This window comes from Pinus tabuliformis, chromosome 9 (genome assembly GCF_031772625.1).
Source record: "Pinus tabuliformis cultivar Carrire ecotype Pingquan chromosome 9, CPIR1, whole genome shotgun sequence".
In the NCBI taxonomy this organism is placed as follows: domain Eukaryota; kingdom Viridiplantae; phylum Streptophyta; class Pinopsida; order Pinales; family Pinaceae; genus Pinus; species Pinus tabuliformis.
Window position 1 is genome coordinate 408,803,117 of NC_142307.1, and position 23,938 is coordinate 408,827,054.

General features: G+C 40.9%; 1 protein-coding gene and 1 pseudogene across 1 annotated transcript in view; one reads left to right on the forward strand and one right to left on the reverse strand.

The window, feature by feature from the left end:
- Positions 1 to 23,938, reverse strand: part of LOC149148894 (tropinone reductase homolog At5g06060-like) — a 242,951-nt gene that overhangs the window by 211,568 nt on the left and 7,445 nt on the right. The gene's annotated exons all lie outside the window — the stretch shown is intronic.
- LOC149148896 (putative GPI-anchored protein At1g61900 pseudogene) lies at positions 2,932 to 4,101 on the forward strand (annotated as a pseudogene).

Below are 23,938 nucleotides of genomic sequence, written 5' to 3' on the forward strand. Positions count from 1 at the left end.
TTTAAAGGGAGGAAGGAGGATTCCAAAGGGGGGGTTCGATGCCTGTGGATGGGGAAGGTGGTATTTACTGTGAGTGGAAAAACTGAACCGGGTGCTGTTGAAGGAGGAAGGAGAGGAAATTTATCCATACTACTTATAATTCGGAACTACGGAACTATTGAGCTTTACTTGTTTTGAAGTCTCTGGGCACGGGGGAACGGTATGCATCGGTTGAGAAGCATACCGGATTGAGTATCTAGGTATACTCGGTTTGGCTGGGTGGTTTTGGTCATTCGGTAACGAGAGAAGTTCTGCAGCATCCTCATCGCAACAGCCGTAGCAGATCAGGTAAGTACTCCATCAAATCAATTAATACAGTTTCACAGTTTCAGCAATCTTTACAGTTTCACAGTTCAGTAATGGCCCTTAACTTAGTACGGCCATTACATATGGTATCGGAGCTGGTTCAACTTTCGGACCTGTTAAGTTTATTAAAAGATTTAAATTTATCAAAATAAGGTGGTGGTAAAGCCATTTAAATCATGCATTCAATAATAAATCTGACTGAAACTGTCTGTTAGCACTCTGCAAAACGTTAGGTAACCAGAAACTGTTGAGGCCTTTACAGATGAACAGAAAAGTACTCCATCTTCTGTTTTGAAAGAATATTTTGAAGAAACAGATGCAACTCAATCCACTGATATAACACCAGAAGTTGTTGAAAACTTTGTTGCTGAGCAGCAAAAACTTTCATCGTCAGTTATACAAGAACGTGAAGAGACAGATACAACTGAAGACACCAACACAGCACCAGAAGCTGTCGAGACCTCTGCTGATAAACAGCAGAGTATTTCATCATCAGTGTTGAATGAAAATAGTGAAGAAACAGATATAGCTGAAGCCACTGTTACAGCACTAGAAGCTGTTGAGAACTTTGACATAAATGACAATGAACTGGTCACAAAAGAAACAATGGAAGTGATAGAGCCATATAAAGAAATCAATATGACTCTTATCACCATTGTAACAACAGGGGCAGGTGTTGAAAACCGAAAAAAAAAACAATGAAAATGTATATGCTGATCAACAAAGTGTTTCATCTCCAGTTTTGGAAGAAAACAGTGAAGAAACAATCACAACTCAAGCCACTGATACAGCCTCAGAAGCTCTTGAAACCTTTGGTGATGAACAGCGCAAATTTTCATCTTTTGCTCTAAAGGAATGTGAAGAGACAGACACAGCAGAAGCGACTGATACAGAACCAGAAGCTGCTGATACTTCTAATAATGAACAGAAAAGTATTTCATCTTCAATTTTGAAAGAAAATTATGAAGAGACGGACATAGCTCAAGCTAGTGATACAGCAGCAGAAGTTATTGAGAACTTTTATAGAAATGAAAATGCATTGGTAGAAAAAGAAACAATGTTGATGAAGGAGCCACATAAAGAATTCAACATGACTGCTATCACAAATGCAACAACAGACACAGTTGTTGAAAATGAAAGAAACCATGAAAATACAGATGCTTATAAACAGCAAGGTGTTTCATCCCCAGATTATTGATCTATTAGCCAATATGTGGACGACTTTTCATGCCAAATTTGCTTATATCAGATTTCAATATGCAATCTAAATAGGACTCGGCCCTTTGAGATCAGCTACAGAATATTATTGCAACTCTGGAATTTCAATAAAAATATGCCCTTAAATATTAAATCGTCCTCCTAAAGTGACTGATACAACTTGGTCCTCCTTCTAAGATATTTTAGGCCCTCTAATGGAGATGAAATCGGCTCATTCAATTGCACAGTGATAACCCATCTCGGCTTCTATGATGTATTCGACCTACCAAGGAGATTCAGCGTCCTAATAGCCCCAAACTCCCGAAGCACAATTCGACCTCCAGCAGCTAAAGACAGGCTCAAATTATTCTTACAGACCAGTGTACTCGGCCTCAGAAAAATACCCAAATTGGCCCTCAGGAAAATCACAAAATAAACTCCTATTCGATCATCTGGAAGATGTTATATCTCGGCCTATGTGGAAGGAATCCTTTGTTTGACGGTGGAGAGAACATCAGCTTGCAGGACAGTAAACAGACAGCGACAACCTGAGGGGATAATAGACGGTTTTGGGGACAGCGTAAATAACATGTCTGCCGGAGAGCAATTATACATTAAAGGTTCGCAAAAGCCAGTAGCCACGTTGCTCACACATCGTTTCTAAACATCTGACGCGTCGAAACTCATTTCTTAGGGGGCGTCGGTGTCAAACGATGATATTAATTGCTTAAACCTTTGACGTATGTTAACCACCGGCGGATAAAGGAGTATGCGGTGGTGTAACGGTGGAACGCTCTCGGGCCTTCACCGCCTGGAGCTCGAAAGGTTACAGACAGACGGACGTTCATCGAGAGACGGGTGGCAGTAGACGCGCGCTGACCTGAGAACCATCGTAGGCATTTTAGTATGTAATAACTTGTATTAGTTATAATATTATAAGCATATCATCTTTTGTCGGTCACCATGGCTGCAGATCTGATTGCCTGCAAACTGTTCAACACTTCCACAGCGTGGGATTACGATAGAAATCGGGCGTTATATAAACAGCTGTAAATTGGGATTCGAGTACAAGTTACAGAGATATATATACAGAGTATGTTCGCAATGATATAAGAGAGAAGGGAGGGATCCGCGTGAAACATTCGTTCGTTCTGTAACTGCTAGTCGTGACGGTGGTCACGGCCTGGAATGCGTATATTATTATCACATGCTTTATAAACTCTGACCCATGTGAATTTTAAAAGGATTGCCTGGATACGAAACCTCCAGCTCCTTTTCTCTTAAAAGTGCTGTTTTGTATACGGGACGATCATAAGCTGAGAATTCTATGAATTAAAGCGAAATAGGGGCTTTGGAGTCTGCGTAACCAGGGAAAGGGAAGGGAATGAGATGTGTGGGAGATGTCCGGTGAATATCTCGGCAATTAACAATACTGTGGAGAAGACAGCAGTAGATTGCTCTGCACCTCTTGCTACATTATTGGGGAATGTCATATGCTGCCCACAGTTTGATAGTATGCTTCGAATTTTTCAGGGAGAATACAGCTCAGCAACTGGTTCTTTAGTGCTAAACAAAACGGTGGCAAAAGATTGCTTTAAAGATCTTACCAGTGTCTTGATCAGCAGTGGTGCAAATGGTTCAATCTCATCCCTTTGCTCGATAAAATCATCTAATCTTACAGGGGGTTCTTGTCCCATAAAAACTCTGGTGGACCTTGAGCAAACAGTGAATACAAGCAAATTGCTGGATGCATGCACGACTGTTGATCCTCTGAGAGAATGTTGCAGGCCAGTTTGTCAGCCTGTTATTGCTGAAGCTGCTATTCGTTTGGCATCAAGAGATTCGAGCTCACTTTCAAAGAATGCCGCCTTAGAATCACCTACAGAACAAGTCATCGTGGATGATTGCATAGGTGTAGTCTTTGCGTGGCTTACAAAGCAACTTGACTTTGATGAGGCCAATAGTGCATTTCGAATTTTGTTCAGTTGCAAGATTAACAAAGTCTGTACTCTGTCATTTGAAGATATGTCATCAGTGGTTGAAGCTTGTAGTGGCTCGGCTCCTAAAAATACGTCATGTTGTAGCTCTCTGAATGACTACATTCTAACATTGCAAAAGCAGATGCTAATAACAAATAAACAGGCCTTGAACTGTGCAACATTGTTTGGATCTATGTTAGGAAAGAAGGGCGTTGTTACAGATCTTTATAAATTATGTGAAGTTGATTTAAAAGACTTCAGCCTACAAGGTTGTTTACTGCGAAGTCTACTGACAGATGTTGTATTTGATTATCCTACTGGTGTTAGCTTTACCTGTGACTTGAGTGATAATATTGATGCTCCGTGGTCTTCGTCATCTTCTCTGTCACCCTTGTCTACTTGTGCTTCAGCAGCTTCACTGCCAGCATTACCCACTTCTGAAACCTCAGGTTATTTAGAAAGCAAGAACAAATTTGATTGGGAAACTATATCGAAGAATGCAAATGTAGAAGATTGTAGATTAAAAGAGAAGGGATTTCTGATAAAAAAAAAAAAAAAAAAAATGATGAAAAGAGCATGAATAGTCAAGAAGATCAGAATAAGCAAAGTTCCGATGCTAAAATTGATGAAGACAAGAAATCCATTAGAAATCAGAACCAAGATCAGGACCATTCACCACCTCAAGAGGGATCTCCTGAGAGTGATAAAGGAAATGGATTAGGAAAGCAGGAACAAGTTCCAACTGTTTCTTCAAATTTGTTTGTTAGTGCTGTTAACACACCGAAATTTATTGATGTTGCTGAGAAATCAGATGACACCGAAAAAAACAAGCATTCTTTCAGCTTAAATCAAGTGCAGCAACAAATAGATGGAACTCAAGTTTCTCACAAGGCAAATTATAATCCATCTAAGATGAGAGATGGTGTTATACACGGTATGGAAAACCAAATTGCTAATGTTGTAAGACAAGATAGTAAGGACTCACAGATGATTTCAGTAAGTCCTAACACAATCAAGCACAGGGACAATTTTCCATGGCAAGCAAATGTCAATGACTTGGAGACATTCTTATGCCCCTCTGTAAAATACCCTCCTCTGACGAATTCTAAACTTGACTATACAAATGATGAATCTACAAATGATCTTTTTCTTGAATATGTTCCAGAGGAAGACCAGTGGAAGCTTTTGGATCAAACTGGAAGTATTCCAGATTCTACAAGTGTTGCATCACAACATGATTCAACGAAAGTAAATGGTCTAAAGCAGCATAGACATTCTCGAAAGGATATGGAAATGGATATAATTGAGCCCTCATATATTATCTTAGATACACAAATTGCTTCTGATGAATTGATAAAAGAAAGTAGTTTGCAGAAGAGTCTTCTTCAGGAAGCTGAACAAGAGACAGAACAAGCAGAGGATTTATCAAATTTGATCAAAGAACTGATTGTCAATGCACTTAGGCTAGAAGTCAGTAGAAAATTGGGGATATCCCATATCAAGGCATTGCAGCTTGATCTGGAGGAAGACTTGTCAAAAGTGGCTGATGCAGTTGCATTAGCAGTAAAGCAAGATATTCAGAGGTCTGGTAAAGCAAGGCCACATGAAACAGAAAATCTCAAAGACCTGAAAAATTGTGCAGAGAATGAAAGAACCTTGCAGCCAGTTTTCTTTATGGTCACTGGGGAGAAGGATTTGTTTGATGCTGGAAATGATGTGGACCAGTCAGTGCCTCGTTCTGAATATAAAACAGGCAAAGCAAAAGGAATTTTGAGTAGAAAAGAGATTGGATATAAGTTTGATGATCCGAGAGAGACTTACAAACAACAGGAACCAATGCATGATGAAAAGCACCAAAATAAACATGCCAGAAGTATTGAGAAAAACAAGGAATTGATGGTCGAGCCATGGTGGGAGCAATGACAGCTGCGTTTGGTGCAACAGCAGCACTTGCAAGCCACAAGATGAAGCAAAATGGCTTGTTTAAAGGGACTGAGCATGTTGAAGCTTCTATTGACTCTGGCCTTGACTGCAGAAATGGAGGCCAACTAGAGGACACTAATAGGAGTGTTGACAATACTATTGACACTGATGCAAACTGGCCTTTCCTGCCGATAATGATATGGACTCCTTGATGCTGTGAATTCCTTGATGATATGGACTTCCTGATGATAATAATATGGACGAGATTAACTCCTTGAAGAGTTGAACAAAAAGGAGTTGACGTATTCTCTAGAGATAAGTACTTTCTTAAATATTTTGATATTATGCTTTTAATTATTATTAGTCTCTTGTAATTGTAAATTTTGCTTGGATGGATTCGTTTTATTATTATTTATGCTCCAATAACAAACAAGTGGTAATGATGTTTATATTCTTACAAACTTCTAGATATTCATTTTTGTTTAGTCATCCTCCTTTATAATTACTAGGGGGACTCACTCCTCGACCTGTCTTCTCCTATCTTGCATAGAAACCACAAGTTGTTGAATGGTTAGAATCTGCTCTTGCCTTTTATAATCAATGGTGCTCTGTAATGATATATTCTTCACTGTTGGATTGATGCAATTTAGGAACATCTTTAACAATTGTTTGAAGGCTAGTTCTGTTGTTACATGCCTACCTCATACATGAACAGAACCATCACATAAACCTTAAACCTCACACATTCTACTGCTGGTGCATTTGATTACAGTTAATACAGTCTTTTGTTATTGGCTCCTGTAGTTAATGTTCGGGACATTTCAATCTCTAAGATATTTTGCTGAGATGTGATGATAATTCTACTCTACTACAACCACGTAGATATTCCTCCTTGATAATTGAGTTTGTATAAAGTTCTTCTATGAGACCTTTCTTCAAGTTCGTATGAAAACTTCTGTAGGTGTTTTCTTAATAGTTTTTACTTCAGAAAATATATATATATACTGTGGACAAATAACATTCAATGAGGCCTCTAAAGAGTCACATATAATATCTTCCTTACTCAAAATTACCCCAGTTGTTATACATAATTTAGCCATATTATTATCACAATACCACAGTAAAAGATGTAGGATTTCCTCCTGTATATTCTCTTAGTTTCTAATAAATTTCTGAGTTTTGTGTGAAGGTTACAGTGATCCTTTTTTTGCACATCAGTTGTTATCTGTTAGCTGTAGGTAAACAGTTTTCCACTATACTTCCAGTTAAATGATAACAGAACCAGCCAATTGACCTCAAGCGGTTGTATATACCATTCACATTTATTCAACAAGGAATACACTGCTATTAAACACCATGTGATGAGGAACTAACTCAGAATTGCAAGCAGTCATTAACTCATTTATATAGAGGCATATAAATAACTGGTATAATGCATAGAACTTAAGTTCGGACCCTGGAATATGCTCTGGCAAAAGATCTGGAAACAATAGTTCATTTGGCATGGATAGCAACTCCTTGATAGTGAATCAGCCAATAGGAACGGATGCATACGCAACATTCAGACCTAATTTAGCAACTCTTATAAGTGATGAATACAACCTGAGCAAAGGTTCCATGAGCATAAATTCAACCTAAAGGGCCAAGGTATTGAAAGAGTACTACCATTTAAACATAGAGCAATGTTCGGTGTATTATTGTTAAGGGAAATGTTGAGTTCAAAATATGTTCCCCAAATATGTTGCATACCATACTTGAGCTAGATATTTCAATCAATTTATATATAAAAAAGAACACAACAAATAACAGTATTGTTAAAAGAAGGAATTGAGATTTGTCTTTGCTAATGACTGTCCATATGATGCATTTTGTTACCAAGTAAGACAATAACCCAGTTAGTTGTTATTGGAGCAAACACATACAGATCAATGAAAGTTTGGAACATAACGATATGTGCTCGTAAGATCAAATATCAAGTGTCAGTTAGCAATTTAAAGTCATGAGTTTTATGCACAAACAATACACGAAAGAATGATTATATTGTAAATATGAAAGCTAATGACATGAATAGATTATGGCAAGGTATGTTATACTTTAGATGACATGTATGAAATATACATAAGCTATGTGTTTTTGAAAATATTAATGCACATGTTATAAATGCATGGACAAGTGTTTATGATTGCAGATAAAATCCGTTACCAAAATTACCACGTGATGACAGAAACTTCAGAACAATTAAGGCCCAAAGAGATTCCATGATAGGGTATTAACCCTGATTCTACTGGGAGGGGTGGAGGTGTTGCCCACCGTTTATCCTCTAAAACCTGGGGTCATGGGAGGATTGTGCGAGTCACGCTCCCCTAGACGTGTGATGATGATTGCCAGATGCCTACTGGGAAATCGGGTCGATATAGTCGACGCTGCCATCCTTAGAGTTTATGCATGGTTAGGTCAGTATAGCTGACGCCATGGCATACTCCAGTAGAGGACGGATAGGATGGGAGTGGAAGAGATTAGGGAGGATAGGATGATTTTAGAATAGCTTGGGAACCTGGTTTGGGCAAGGCATGACCATTAAAATTAGAAATCTATCAGCGGTCAAAATCACAAATTTTAAAGTGTCCTCGCGATCATAAATGAAAATTCAATCACATAATACAATCCTTACATACCCTAAAGGAATTATCAATATACTTTATAAACCCTTAACTTCGGGACGAAGTTCTTTTGAAGGAGGGGTGTATGTAACAACCCATCTCAAATCACGAGCAACATAGCAATATTAGCATGCATGTGAGGCATGCATATGATAGCTACATATGCATGCATCATATACATTGCACTAGTATATATATATATATATATATATACATCGACTATATATCGACTATTCATGGAGAATGTCTCAATATAAGATAAATGAATTAATTATCAAAGGTGTAAATTAAATACCTAATTCTCGTTAATAGAAGAAATATACACTCAGTAAGAAATATAGTTGAGTTTATTCATATGTTTACATATATAACCCAAAATGTGTACTAATAAAACTAAACCCATAAACCTTATGATTAAACTTGACATTTTATAAAACATAAAATAATTTGTAATATTTAAAATCATCATGGTCTTATACTATTTAATAAATTAAAATACCAACTGTCATAATTAATATGACACCATTCGATATGGTGAGGATCTGATTCAATTAAAGGCAGATATCATGACAAAGCAGCCACCGCCTAACAAAATCTTATGCTTCCATAAAGGCGGTGAACAGATACGTAGAGAGGGAGGAACCTCTGCTATTTAAAGGGAGGAAGGAGGATTCCAAAGGGGGGGTTCGATGCCTGTGGATGGGGAAGGTGGTATTTACTGTGAGTGGAAAAACTGAACCGGGTGCTGTTGAAGGAGGAAGGAGAGGAAATTTATCCATACTACTTATAATTCGGAACTACGGAACTATTGAGCCTTACTTGTTTTGAAGTCTCTGGGCACGGGGGAACGGTATGCATCGGTTGAGAAGCATACTGGATTGAGTATCTAGGTATACTCGGTTTGGCTGGGTGGTTTTGGTCATTCGGTAACGAGAGAAGTTCTGCAGCATCCTCATCGCAACAGCCGTAGCAGATCAGGTAAGTACTCCATCAAATCAATTAAATACAGTTTCACAGTTTCAGCAATCTTTACAGTTTCAAATCAATTAAATACAGTTTCATAGTTTCAGCAATCTTTACAGTTTCACAGTTCAGTAATGGCCCTTAACTTAGTACGGCCATTACAATCATGGACACTTCTGGCCATGGATTAGTGGGGGGAATTCGGCAGAAAGAATGGGTTAGGTCTGTGCCCTAGACCCCTTTTGGATATTAACTTTGCATTCTAGTCCCGTGGGATCTCTTTTACTGACCATTTGGCTTTAGGGATAGTATCTCATAGGAAACCCCGATTTTGGTTGTGTGCTCCCACTCCCTTATCCGCTTATATTACCCTTTTTCCACTCATTACTAACCCATTCATCATTTCTCCCACCTGGGTCCACATTCCTCCACTGGGTCCACATAGGGTTAGCTTACCCCTTCCCCTTGCCCACACCTTGGGTCAGGCCTAGAATGATACCCGGAGGTTGATGTAGCTAAAAAGAAAGATAAAAGCATATTTGGCCACATTCAATAGGAAAATCTACCACAAAATGCAAAAGATGGTCAGGACAAACACATTTAGCACATGGGCAAAAGCCAATACATGAGCTCTACCCCATCATCATGGCCATCACCCTGGTTCCTACAAGTTCTATGAGCCTCTTTCATCACATAGGAATCCATGATTGTCCCAACCCTTAGTGGGAAATGAACCGCCCTACCTTTAAAGGCGGGGTATTCACTGCTATATCTTCTGCATCATGATCTTACCCCTTGAGCCCCGAGCAGTTAATCAAAGAAAATCATAAAAAGGCAAAAGACATATAAAGAAGGGTGGAAAAATCAAGATCGAGGCACCTCATGTACCATGATTGCTCCCTCCTATACATTATAAACCCAAATGTGGGCTTCCCTATTATTAGTTACCCTTGTACCCCAGCATGTGACCCAGGGTTGCCCCTTCTCATCCCTTACTTCATTCACCTATCTGTCACATGCCACCACCTTTTGAAGGATGTACCTTGAACATATTATCCCCTTTAGAAGTAGAAACCATCTAACAGGATACCTGGTTAACCCCATTTGGAGTTTAGAAGACATTGGCACATCCCAAAACCCATTATGGGACGGCAGGCCATTATGAAGTCCCCACCTGTGGTCCATGGTTGGTAAGCTCATTTACTCGATTTTCTTAATGACTTGTTGTACTGGAAGGCTAGGGGACACATTGAACCTTATGCAGGATTGCAAATGGTCTCCATCTTGGATTTGGTCTCCCTATACGGGGTCCTAATCCTCCAAAGGCCTACATTGGCACATGTAGGGTCTCTGTTGAGAGCCATGGGCCTCCACAGCAATAGACAACATTCCATGGATACTCGAGGATGATCAGAGATGCTCGAGATACTCCCATTGGACGAGGATGATGCACCTGGTTCACCTTTGCCCAGTCGGCCCCAAAGATGTACCATGCACTTGGCAGCTCACCCAGGGCTTGTAGGATGATGTTGCATCCCCTACACCATCATCATAGCCCTTGCAGACGATCTATAGGCATCCTCGACTCATTTGGAGACCCATGAGGTTATTATTGTGCCCCCACATCCAGACATTCTGGGTTCGATCCCCAGTGGAGTCGCCACTATGTTAGCACCTAAATCTGCCTTAGGCTGAAGGAAGGCAAAAATTAGGGTAACCACAAACCACGCTCAGTCAGGTAGCTAGCCCTACCAGACCAGGAGAAGGCTCTCTCCGAGTCACGTTCAGTGGATAGATAATCGAAAACAGTCTGAGATGACTTACAATGAAATATTTACCTTAGGCTAGCAAGTGAATAAGGATTCTGGAAACAATTTTCATGAATGACCGAGCTTATGGGATGTTATGGGACCGGCGCTCAGCAAAGAACAAAGAATTTAATACAAAGGCACAGGTTATTCCGTGAGGCAAGGTAGGCAGAAAATGTAACAATTTAGTTTGAGGTACCGCGGCATGAATAGATTGCTGAATAAAGTGAAAAGGGCATAGTGACATGAATCCTTTTCAACAGAAGAATAACACTGAACATGAAATTTTCCCACAGGCAGAGCAATAAAATTGAATTCTACCTAATCTCACTCAGAAAATTTCACTGGAAATGAACATGAATTGAATTATGAAACATAACGAAATACATATGAAAACATAAGAGACACATTTGCTACACTCACAACCACAAGAATCTCATGAAACAGAGCTGCTGCCTTTCATTAATTCTCTGTCAAAAATACATAGTGAATAAACAAAGTTTCTTTCCCACAGTCTCCCAGAAGTTACAAGCCAACCAACCCTTTGCAAATAGCTTGCATACAATATATAGAATGTGTAAGGAAGAGATAGAACGCCAAAGGGTTGGGGAGTTACTCGAATCATTGTAAAATGGAGATGGAGAGCCAACCATCAGCTACAGGTGCAGTGCTACAAACATAACATTTGGCTTGGGTGACCGTTTGCCTTCTTTCGCCACTTGGATAGAAGCCAATCTGGAGAAAAAACACTTTAAATGCCGCCTTTGGTGCCAAAAAACCGAAGTGTAGATGAGCGGGCCCACTTGGAGAAGTCGCGAACTGAACTTTCGCGAAACGAAAGCAAATTGGCAATTTTTCCTCTGTGCGTCGCGCTACTTTGGGGCCTGTTTTGGGGCACTTGCAGGCGTCCAAAATGTGCCCAAGTGGGCTTGTTGGAAAACCTGTCCTATCTACTTTCTAACCCCACTGGAATTTTTGAATTTGGTGCTCATTTGCCCCTCCAAATCTTAATTCTCCCAAGACTGCTTCCTGTGTGTCAAAAAAGTGGCAGAGAGGCCATTTTTGGGTGTTTTTTGACCTTTTGGAGACTCATACCTTGCCAAAATTTCCTGCCCGGACACCAATAGTCGTGATTTTCCATGCTGAATCCAAAAATGCAAGCCATTCCTCATTTGGAGCTCTAGAATTTTAGCGTCGCGCCAGTGGCGCGGCGCACAGAGAGAAAATCCCTGTTTTTGGCCCAAAAAATTACCATGTGACCAAAATTTCCCCAAATTTCTTGAAATTTGGGCTGGAGGTTCCCTATGGGATGCTATGTTGAGCCAAGGAAGCCTCAGCCAAGATTCGAAGCCGATCTTGCTCTTTTTCCCTTTTTGCCTTTCTTGTTGCTTTGCTCAATTTCGCCTTCAAACTCTTTATTCGGGCCTTTGCACTCATGTTTCGTGCCCTATAATGGAAGGCCATGTGTCTCAGTAAGGCATGGTCCTTGTCGGCCTTGTCCAGCAGTCTCTCTAGGTGGATGTTGATCCGCTCTAGCCAGGACTCACGGTCATTGTTGATTTCTTGCTCCAAGGTAGTGAGCTCGATCCTCCTTTGTTGGGCAGCTTGTCGATTCTCACGGATGTTTTGCAGCTCCATGATCTCATGCTAGTCCTCAAGCTGCTTGTTTCTCTGTTCCAAATACTTGATGATCCATTTGGCTCTCTCCACATTGAGTGACAAGTCTTGGATCTCCGTGTTCTGCTCCTGAATAGTCATCCTAAGTCGGGCGCTCTCCACATCTGCATCATCATCCTGAATGAGGATGAAATCGGCCTCCTGTTCACCTGATGGCCCCTCGTCATGCATGGGCTTCTTGCCCTTGTCCTCCTAGGAGCCTGTTCTTCCGGGGATGTATCACTTTGAGTCTCCACCTCATACTCTGATGAACCCTCAGATGCCATGACTGATGTTTATGTACTGTGTTAAGGTTGCCCTTTGATGATGGTGAAGCTGGGTGTTGTTTTGATATCTGCCACCAAGGGGAACAATGAAAACGGAAGTATTAGGAGGGGAGTAATGTGATAGGAATAGGGGTTATGGGGAGAAGTTTGTTTAGGGATATGTAGGGGGTTTGGGTATTTGATACGGTAGGGTTTTGGGTTGTTATGTTGTCAAATAGGAGGAGGGGAAAGGGAATAGGGTTTGGTAATATTTTAGGGTAGTGAGGATAGGAAAGAATGGCATAAGGGGGATAAGAAGAAAAAAGGTAAGAGAGGGAGAATGGAACCTTGGCAATCAACACCACACTTACACAACCCTAGCAATCATGACTTTTTGGTGTTTTCTTGTGGTTGGTTTCATGAGTTTTTGTTGCATTCAATCCTAGCCATAAACCACCATATCCTTTATGAACTTTGATGAACAAGTGATGTTATAGAGCCTACCTTGCAATTTGATGGCCTTCACAGGCAATTTGGCACAATTTCATGCCTTTTAGCCATGTGCGCCGCGCCTCCCATGTGCGCCGCGCCAGTGTAAATTTACACTGGAAAATTTCTCCCAGTGCGTCGCGCTCTCTGTGTGCGTCGCGCTCTTTTCCAGGTAACTTTTGGAGGCCTTCCCGGTGTCCAAATTGGGCGCATGATAGCTCGTTGGAAAGGTCTTTGAGTCTACTTTCCAACTCAACCGGAATTTTTCAATTTGGAATTCATTTGCCCTATCAAAAATCAAATCTCCCAAGACTGGTCAAAATGTGCCAAATGGGGCTGCCTAAAGGCAGGGTGCTGTTGCAGTCAACTTTTGAATGCCTTCCTCAACTCCAAATTGAGCTCATGATAGCTCATTGGAAAGCTCTTTGTGTCTAATTATCATTTGGCTCATCAAGCAAGTCATTTGGCCAACTGAGCTAGGAGAAAACTTGATTTTCCCAAGGTCACTTCAAAGGTGCATCAATTCTCTCGAGGCGATTGTATTTTTGACATTTCTCCAAAACCATGACACCTGTGTAAAAAGTGAAGGAGGTTTTTCTTCCTTGGCATGTTTTGGACAAAAACCTCTCTCAGTGTTCAAAATTTCATATTTTATTGCTCAGAAACATCATTTGAGTGAAACCTATCCCGATGTGTGGAACAAGGGATTTGTCGAAATGAAGCGAAATGAAGGGGATAAGTGGCTTCTAAATTCTTGGGAAAATTCTTGGAAGTAGGGAGGGATGTTAAGAAGCAGGGGAAAGTGGAATTTCAAATATTAAGTGAGGGGAAGGGGTCCAAAAAGGCAAAACACAGGTCCAACCTATAAAATTGCCAGGTTGTAGCAAGAAACTAGGGTTTGCGCGAAAATGAGGAATTTAGGGGATTTTAGTGATGGGAAGTGTTGAATAAGGTACATTATGGATAGGGGAAGGTGTATGAACATCAGGATACAAGTTTTTCCGATGATTTGACCATCCAAGAGAAATTAGCTTCAAAACCCTAGGAGAGGGAAATGAACCTTGCCTAGGCGCAACTGAAGCATGAACAAGGTGTAAAATGACCCAGTGAAACTTGACGATGACAACCTTTTGAATGATGGTACACTCAGTTGAATGGTGACATGGAACATCATTTGGACAACTTTGACAAGGGTAAAATCAAACCCTAGACCTAATGCCTAGTGACCAAATTTTGCTTGAAGACTCACTGAAATGACAAAATTCGACCTTGACACCTTAAAATCACTTTGTAAGAGCATGTTTGATCACTGGAGAAAGGCTGCAAAGACGGACACTAACATTGGCTCCAATAGGGATGGCAGCGCCTTAGAGGTGCCAAGAACTGCAGATCTTTGGGTGAGCAGACAGTGCCTTCGTCCATTGGGCTATGGAGTCCATTATTCCGACAAACCAACATGACTCAATTTATTGACTGAAACTTGACTCAAACTGACTCAATGCGAACTGAAATGACTGAAAAACTTGACTCTATGCAAAAGGAAATGACTCACGACTGACTTAACTAAAACAAGAACTGACAAAACTTATTCAATGGCAGCAGTCCATCAAGATTCGAGGGTTTCAAATCATGATGACAGCCACCTGCGTACTAATGTAATATGTACAATCATGTGTAATGTCTCTTCCAATGTAACCAATCAAGTAGATGCCTCCTTGATTGATTCTCCGGATCAGATCTTCTGGTCAACAACAGATACTGGTAACTGGGCCTCCATAAACATAATTGACCATGATCTCCTTCATCACTGAATACTGCAATAATGACCTTCACTGCTGTCTGCAACAGATTTGCCATTGGATCTTGAAAAACATGAAGATTGACCTCCTGCTGAAAGAGCAAGGTGTCTTTCTCCTTTGATATTGATCTTTCTTCACACTATACTTCAATAAGACTATGTCCCTGGTCCTCAAAAAATTCTGAACAAATAGGTGAGCAGATTTCCTCTTCAAAGAACATTTCAAAACATGAGACATATGAGCAAGAGTCTGAAAGGGAATCCTGAATGGTCTGGTCTGCTGAAGTCTGAACATATTGTAGGTCATATTCATATGATATGACAGCCAGATTGTCTTTGCATTCATCAATCATGAGAAAAGAAACCTCAAATGATTCTTGCAACCCAACACAATCATTTACATCATCTACCAACGATTCATCCAAGGAACCTTTTTCACTTACTTGAACAAAATTCTCATCTTGCTGTTCATGAGCTGACTGGATTACCTCTTCATGAAGACTGTGTTCTGATGACATGAGAACATTTGGATCCAAAACTCTGTCTTCTTCTATGGATAGATCCGAAATGACACTTTTTCTTTCATCACTTTCAGCCATATGGAATTCTCCAACCTGCTGATCTATAAAGCTGTTCACCGGATTGTCATCCTTTTCAAAAGAGGAAGAAGTTTCACCAACACTTTCTTGACCATGTGTGCACTGCAAATTCGTTTTAGCTTGAGCTGGAACATAACCGTGCAAGAGTTGATCTATCTCGTCTTCAGACAAAGGAGATAAGACCTTTTGTTTCCTTTTGCTCAAACAGTGATTATCTTCATTAATTTCAAGTGAAGGTGTATATTAATATTCCTCATACTGCTGATCCATTTCATGTAATTCCTGTTGACTGTCAAGATGCAAAATCCTTTCATCTTCCACCGTACTACAATCTTGATCATGCTGCAAATTTTCATGATCGCCTTTACGCTGTTGAAAGGGATTTTCCTCCAGGGCTTCCATGATCTCATCATCCTCATAGTATTTTTCAAGGCTTTCAATAAAAGTAGAAGCATGTTTGCAACAGTCATGAACTAGATTTAATGATGGATAAGAGTCTTTATATCTTTCAATGAATAGGGCATGAAAATCCTTTAGACAGTAAATACAAGTAGGCGGCAAACTTTCATACCAAGACTGGGCTTCATCTTCTAGAGTGGCCATGAATATCTTCATTAAGCAATCTTCAGGAAAATCAACCTTCAACTTGCAAATATGCATGTGAAATCAAACTAGATGTAAAGCAGCATCCTTCTTACCATCATCTTTAAACACAGGCAGATTCCTAGACCAATCTACCTTCGGGATTTTATTTGGAAAACCTAGGATGTGATCTCGGCTCATGGGAGCGTATCTTCTTGCAATCCACTCCATTTTAAGAAATATCAAAGCTACTGATCCTTCTGCAGTGGAGTCACCATGAAGCACCGGTCGCTGGATTCTTCAATGAATGGAGTCGCCAGGTGAATGCTTTCAGCCTTTCCAGTGTCTGATCGTCATCCACCATCAACAATCAGATCAGAACTTGAGATATGAACTAGGGCAAGACAATCTACAAGTAAACTTCTTCCCCAATGGAGTCGCCACTATGTTAGCACCTAAATCTGCCTTAGGCTGAAGGAAGGCAAAAATTAGGGTAACCACAAACCACGCTCAGTCTGGTAGCTAGCCCTACCAGAGCAGGAGAGGGCTCTCTCCGAGTCACGCTCAGTGGATAGATAATCGAAAACGGTCTGAGATGACTTACAATGAAATATTTACCTTAGGCTAGTAAGTGAATAGGGATTCTGGAAACAATTTTCATGAATGACCGAGCTTCTGGGATGTTATGGGACCGGCGCTCAGCAAAGAACAAAGAATTTAATACAAAGGCACAGATTATTCCGTGAGGCAAGGTAGGCGGAAAATGTAACAATTTAGTTTGAGGTACCGCGGCATGAATAGATTGCTGAAGAAAGTGAAAAGGGCATAGTGACATGAATCCTTTTCAACAGAAGAATAACACTAAACATGAAATTTTCCCACAGGCAGAGCAATAAAATTGAATTCTACCTAATCTCACTCAGAAAATTTCACTGGAAATGAACATGAATTGAATTATGAAACATAACGAAATACATATGAAAACATAAGAGACACATTTGCTACACTCACAACCACAAGAATCTCATGAAACAGAGCCGCTGCCTTTCATTAATTCTCTGTCAAAAATACATAGTGAAGAAACAAAGTTTCTTTCCCACAGTCTCCCAGAAGTTACAAGCCAACCAACCCTTTGCAAATAGCTTGCATACAATATATAGAATGTGTAAGGAAGAGATAGAACGCCCAAGGGTTGGGGAGTTACTCGAATCATTGTAAAATGAAGATGGAGAGCCAACCATCAGCTACAGGTGCAGCGCTACAAACATGACATTTGGCTTGGGTGACCGTTTGCCTTCCTTCGCCACTTGGATAGAAGCCAATCTGGAGAAAAAACACTTTAAATGCCGCCTTTGGTGCCAAAAAACCGAAGTGTAGATGAGCGGGCCCACTTGGAGAAGTCGCGAACCAAAATTTCGCGAAACAGAAGCAAATTGGCAATTTTTCCTCTGTGCGTCACGCCATTTTCTCTGTGCGTCGCGCTACTTTGGGGCTTGTTTTGGGGCACTTGCAGGTGTCCAAAATGTGTCCAAGTGGGCTTGTTGGAAAACCTGTCCTGTCTACTTTCTAACCCCACTGGAATTTTTGATTTTTGAATTTGGTGCTCATTTGCCCCTCCAAATCTTCATTCTCCCAAGACTGCTTCCTGTGTGTCAAAAAAGTGGCAGAGAGACCATTTTTGGGTGTTTTTTGACCTTTTGGAGACTCATACCTTGCCAAAATTTCTTGCCTGGACACCAGTAGTCGTGATTTTCCATGCTGAATCCAAAAATGCAAGCCATTCCTCATTTGGAGCTCTAGAATTTTAGCGTCGCGCGCCATTCCTCATTTGGAGCTCTAGAATTTTAGCGCCGCGCCACTAAAATTACCATGTGACCAAAATTTCCCCAAATTTCTTGAAATTTGGGCTGGAGGTTCCCTATGGGGTGCTATGCTGAGCCAAGGAAGCCTCAGCCAAGATTCGAAGCCGATCTTGCTCTTTTTCCCTTTTTGCCTTTCTTGTTGCTATGCTCAATTTCGCCTTCAAACTCTTTATTCGGGCCTTTGCACTCATGTTTCCTGCCCTGTAATGGAAGGCCATGTGTCTCAGTAAGGCATGGTCCTTGTCGGCCTTGTCCAGCAGTCTCTCTAGGTGGATGTTGATCCGCTCTAGCCAGGACTCACGGTCATTGTTGATTTCTTGCTCCAAGGTAGTGAGCTCGATCCTCCTTTGTTGGGCAGCTTGTCGATTCTCACGGATGTTTTGCAGCTCCATGATCTCATGCTGGTCCTCAAGCTGCTTGTTTCTCTGCTCCAAATACTTGATGATCCATTTGGCCCTCTCCACATTGAGTGACAAGTCTTGGATCTCCGTGTTCTGCTCCTGAATAGTCATCCTAAGTCGGGCGCTCTCCACATCTGCATCATCATCCTGAATGAGGATGAAATCGGCCTCCTGTTCACCTGATGGCCCCTCATCATGCATGGGCTTCTTGTCCTTGTCCTCCTGGGAGCCTGTTCTTCCGGGGATGTATCACTTTGAGTCTCCACCTCATACTCTGATGAACCCTCAGATGCCATGACTGTTGTTTATGTACTGTGTTAAGGTTGCCCTTTGATGATGGTGAAGCTGGGTGTTGTTTTGATATCTGCCACCAAGGGGAACAATTAAAAAGGGAGTATTAGGAGGGGAGTAATGTGATGGGAATAGGGGTTATGGGGAGAAGTCTGTTTAGGGATATGTAGGGGGTTTGGGTATTTGATAGGGTAGGGTTTTGGGTTGTTATGTTGTCAAATAAGAGGAGGGGAAAGGGAATAGGGTTTGGTAATATTTTAGGGTAGTGAGGATAGGAAAGAATGGCATAGGGGGGATAAGAAGAAAAAAGGTAAGAGAGGGAGAATGGAACCTTGGCAATCAACACCACACTTACACAACCCTAGCAATCATGACTTTTTGGTGTTTTCTTGTGGTTGGTTTCATGAGTTTTTGTTGCATTCAATCCTAGCCATAAACCACCATATCCTTTATGAACTTTGATGAACAAGTGATGTTATAGAGCCTACCTTGCAATTTGATGGGTTTCACAGGCAACTTGAGGCAATTTGGCACAATTTCAGGCCTTTTAGCCCTGTGCGCCGCGCCTCCCATGTGCGCTGCGCCAGTGTAAATTTACACTGGAAAATTTCTCCCAGTGCGCCGCGCTCTCTGTGTGCGTCGCGCTCTTTTCCAAGTGACTTTTGGAGGCCTTCCCGGTGTCCAAATTAGGCGCAGGATAGCTCGTTGGAAAGGTCCTTGAGTCTACTTTCCAACCCAATTGGAATTTTTCAATTTGGAGTTCATTTGCCCTATCAAAAATCAAATCTCCCAAGACTGGTCAAAATGTGCCAAATGGGGATGCCTAAAGGCATGGTGCTGTTGCAATCAACTTTTGAATGCCTTCCTCAACTCCAAATTCAGCTCATGATAGCTCATTGGAAAACTCTTTGTGTCTAGTTATCATTTGGCTCATCAAGCAAGTCATTTGGCCAACTGAGCTAGGAGAAAACTTGATTTTCCCAAGGTCACTTCAGAGGTGCATCAATTCTCCCGAGGCGATTGTATTTTTGACATTTCTCCAAAACCATGACACCTGTGTAAAAAGTGAAGGAGGTTTTTCTTCCTTGGCATGTTTTGGACAAAAACCTCTCTCAGTTTTCAAAAATTCATCTTTTATTGCTCAGAAACATCATTTGAGTGAAACCTATCCCGATGTGTGGAACAAGGGATTTGTCGAAATGAAGCAAAATGAAGGGGATAAGCGGCTTCTAAATTCTTGGAAGTAGGGAGGGATGTTAAGAAGCAGGGGAAAGTGGAATTTCAAATATTGAGTGAGGGGAAGGGGTCCAAAAAGGCAAAAGACAGGTCCAACCTAGAAAATTGCCAGGTTGTAACAAGAAACTAGGGTTTGCGCAAAAATGAGGAATTTGGGGGATTTTAGTGATGGGAAGTGTTGAATAAGGTACATTATGGATAGGGGAAGGTGTATGAACATCAGGATACAAATTTTTCCGATGATTTGACCATCCAAGAGAAATTAGCTTCAAAACCCTAGGAGAGAGAAATGAACCTTGCCTAGGCGCAACTGAAGCATGAACAAGGTGTAAAATGACCCAGTGGAACTTGACATGATGATGACAACCTTTTGAATGATGGTACACTCAGTTGAATGGTGACATGGAACGTCATTTGGACAACTTTGACAAGAGTAAAATCAAACCCTAGACCTAATGCCTAGTGACCAAATTTTGCTTGAAGACTCACTGAAATGACAAAATTCGACCTTGACACCTTAAAATCACTTTGTAAGAGCATGTTTGATCACTGGAGGAAGGCTGCAAAGACTGACACTAACATTGGCTCCAATAGGGATGGCAACTCCTTGGAGGTGCCAAGAACTGCAGATCTTTGGGTGAACAGACAGTGCCTTCGTCCATTGGGCTATGGAGTCCATTATTCCGACAAACCAACATGACTCAATTTATTGACTGAAACTTGATTCAAACTGACTCAATGCGAACTGAAATGACTGAAAAACTTGACTCTATGCAAAAGGAAATGACTCATGACTGACTTAACTAAAACAAGAACTGACAAAACTTATTCAATGGCAGCAGTCCATCAAGATTCAAGGGTTTCAAATCATGATGATAGCCACCTGCGTACTAATGCAATATGTACAATCATGTGTAATGTGTCTTCCAATGTAACCAATCAAGTAGATGCCTCCTTGATTGATTCTCCGAATCAGATCTTCTAGTCAACAACAGATACTGGTAACTGGGGCTCCATAAACATAATTGACCATGATCTCCTTCATCACCGAATACTGCAATAATGACCTTCACTGCTGTCTGCAACAGATTTGCCATTGGATCTTGAAAAACATGAAGATTGACCTCCTGCTGAAAGAGCAAGGTGTCTTTCTCCTTTGATACTGATCTTTCTTCACACTGTACTTCAATAAGAGTATGTCCCTGGTCCTCAAAAAATTCTGAACAAATAGGTGAGCAGATTTCCTCTTCAAAGAACATTTCAAAACATGAGACATATGAGGAAGAGTCTGAAAGGGAATCCTGAATGATCTGGTCCGCTGAAGTCTGAACATATTGTAGGTCATATTCATATGATATGACAGCCAAATTGTCTTTGCATTCATCAATCATGAGAAAAGAAACCTCAAATGATTCTTGCAACCCAACACAATCATTTACATCATCTACCAACGATTCATCCAAGGAACCTTTTTCACTTACTTGAACAAAATTCTCATCTTGCTGTTCATGAGCTGACTGGATTACCTCTTCATGAAGACTGTGTTCTGATGACATGAGAACATTTGGATCCAAAACTCTGTCTTCTTCTATGGACAGATCCGGAATGACACTTTTTCTTTCATCACTTTCAGCCATATGGAATTCTCCAACCTGCTGATCTATAAAGCTGTTCACCGGATTGTCATCCTTTTCAAAAGAGGAAGAAGTTTCACCAACACTTTCTTGACCATGTGTGCACTGCAAATCCGTTTTAGCTTGAGCTGAAACATAACCGTGCAAGAGTTGATCTATCTCGTCTTCAGACAAAGGAGATAAGACCTTTGGTTTCCTTTTGCTCAAACAGTGATTGTCTTCATTAATTTCAAGTGAAGGTGTATATTAATATTCCTCATATTGCTTATCCATTTCATGTAATTCCTGTTGACTGTCAAGATGCAAAATCCTTTCATCTTCCACCGTACTACAATCTTGATCATTCTGCAAATTTTCATGATCGCCTTTACACTGCTGAAAGGGATTTTCCTCCAGGGCTTCCATGATCTCATCATCCATAAAATTATCATCCTCATAGTATTTTTCAAGGCTTTCAATAAAAGTAGAAGCATGTTTGCAACAGTCATGAACTAGATTTAATGATGGATAAGAGTCTTTATATCTTTCAATGAATAGGGCATGAAAATCCTTTAGACAGTAAATACAAGCAGGCGGCAAACTTTCATACCAAGATTGGGCTTCATCTTCTAGAGTGGCCATGAATATCTTCATTAAGCAATCTTCAGGAAAATCAACCTTCAACTTGCGAATATGCATGTGAAATCGAACTAGATGTAAAGCAGCGTCCTTCTTACCATCATCTTTAAACATAGGCAGATTCCTTGACCAATCTACCTTCGGGATTTTATTTGGAAAACCTGGGATGTGATCTCGGCTCATGAGAGCGTATCTTCTTGAAATCCGCTCCATTTTAAGAAATCTCAAAGCTACTGATCCTTCTGCAGTGGAGTCACCATGAAGCACCGGTCGCTGGATTCTTCAGTGAATGGAGTCGCCAGGTGAATGCTTTCAGCCTTTCCAGTGTCTGATCGTCATCCACCATCAACAATCAGATCGGAACTTGAGATATGAACTGGGGCAAGACAATCTACAAGTAAACTTCTTCCCCAGTGGAGTCGCCACTATGTTAGCACCTAAATCTGCCTTAGGCTGAAGGAAAACAAAAATTAGGGTAACCACAAACCACGCTCAGTCTGGTAGCTAGCCCTACCAGAGCAGGAGAGGGCTCTCTCCGAGTCACGTTCAGTGGATAGATAATCGAAAACGGTCTGAGATGACTTACAATGAAATATTTACCTTAGGCTAGTAAGTGAATAGGGATTCTGGAAACAATTTTCATGAATGACCGAGCTTATGGGATGTTATGGGACCGGCGCTCAGCAAAAAACAAAGAATTTAATACAAAGGCACAGATTATTCCGTGAGGCAAGGTAGGCGGAAAATGTAACAATTTAGTATGAGGTACCGCGGCATGAATAGATTGCTGAAGAAAGTGAAAAGGGCATAGTGACATGAATCCTTTTCAACAGAAGAATAACATTGAACATGAAATTTTCCCATAGGCAGAGCAATAAAATTGAATTCTACCTAATCTCACTCAGAAAATTGCACTGGAAATTAACATGAATTGAATTATGAAACATAACGAAATACATATAAAAACATGAGAGACACATTTGCTACACTCACAACCACAAGAATCTCATGAAACAGAGCCGCTGTCTTTCATTAATTCTCTGTCAAAAATACACAGTGAATAAACAAAGTTTCTTTCCCACAGTCTCCCAGAGGTTACAAGCCAACCAACCCTTTGCAAATAGCTTGCATACAATATATAGAATGTGTAAGGAAGAGATAGAACGCCCAAGGGTTGGGGAGTTACTCGAATCATTGTAAAATGGAGATGGAGAGCCAACTATCAGCTACAGGTGCAGCGCTACAAACATGACATTTGGCTTGCGTGACCGTTTGCCTTCCTTCGCCACTTGGATAGAAGCCAATCTGGAGAAAAAACACTTTAAATGCCGCCTTTGGTGCCAAAAAACCGAAGTGTAGATGAGCGGGCCCACTTGGAGAAGTCGCAAACCAAACTTTCGCGAAACAGAAGCAAATTGGCAATTTTTCCTCTGTGCGTCGCGCCATTTTCTCTGTGCATCGCGCTACTTTGGGGCCTGTTTTGGGGCACTTACAGGCGTCCAAAATGTGCCCAAGTGGGCTTGTTGGAAATCCTGTCCTGTCTACTTTCTAACCCCACTGGAATTTTTGAATTTGGTGCTCATTTGCCCCTCCAAATCTTCATTCTCCCAAGACTGCTTCCTGTGTGTCAA